Source organism: Trypanosoma cruzi (assembly GCF_000209065.1).
Source record: "Trypanosoma cruzi strain CL Brener chromosome Unknown tcruzi_1047053457735, whole genome shotgun sequence".
Lineage (NCBI taxonomy): Eukaryota > Euglenozoa > Kinetoplastea > Trypanosomatida > Trypanosomatidae > Trypanosoma > Trypanosoma cruzi.
In genome coordinates, this window is record NW_894409.1 from 1 (window position 1) to 798 (window position 798).

Sequence of the window (798 nt, forward strand, 5' to 3'; positions counted from 1 at the left end):
TTTCATCATCTCCCGTGGCGTCGGCGGTTGCACATCGCGTGGCGCGTCGCCGGGTACGACCATACTTGGCCGAGTGCACCACATCCCGTCCGATTTGTGAAGTTAAGCGGCCACAGGCCTCGTTAGTACGGCGATCAGTGATGGCGCTGGAACCCGGGGTGCCGTACCCTTCCCACTTTTTTTTTTTCTTTCCGCCACCGCGCGCCGCCAGTCGCTTTTTCACCGAGCCGAGGCGGGCGGTGGGTGGGCTTTTCGAGCGCGCGGGCGCCGCAGCAAAAAAGAAAAATTGCTGACGCAGTTCCCGCGCCACATGTGGGGAAGCGAAGCGTCCGGAGGCTTCGTGGCAAAATCCGGAAAGGGGCCTGCGGAGCCTCATTTTCCATGTGTTTTTTTTTTCCTTTTAAAAATTTCTTCTTGCCGTTTTTCCTAAATTTTTTCCCCCTGTTTTCATCATCTCCCGTGGCGTCGGCGGTTGCACATCGCGTGGCGCGTCGCCGGGTACGACCATACTTGGCCGAGTGCACCACATCCCGTCCGATTTGTGAAGTTAAGCGGCCACAGGCCTCGTTAGTACGGCGATCAGTGATGGCGCTGGAACCCGGGGTGCCGTACCCTTCCCACTTTTTTTTTTTCTTTCCGCCACCGCGCGCCGCCAGTCGCTTTTTCACCGAACCGAGGCGGGCGGTGGGTGGGCTTTTCGAGCGCGCGGGCGCCGCAGCAAAAAAGAAAATTGCTGACGCAGTTCCCGCGCCACATGTGGGGAAGCGAAGCGTCCGGGAGCTTCGTGGCAAAATCCGG

At 59.0% G+C, this 798-nt stretch overlaps 2 non-coding genes across 2 annotated transcripts; both read right to left on the reverse strand.

Moving 5' to 3' along the window:
- Positions 1 to 51: 51 nt before the first annotated feature.
- On the reverse strand, positions 52 to 161 carry Tc00.1047053457735.10. The gene has a single exon (XR_008254623.1). It is a non-coding gene; the product is annotated as a 5S ribosomal RNA (M5) (ribosomal RNA).
- Positions 162 to 496: 335 nt separating this feature from the next.
- Positions 497 to 606, reverse strand: Tc00.1047053457735.20. The gene has a single exon (XR_008254624.1). It is a non-coding gene; the product is annotated as a 5S ribosomal RNA (M5) (ribosomal RNA).
- Between the last annotated feature and the right edge of the window lie 192 nt (positions 607 to 798).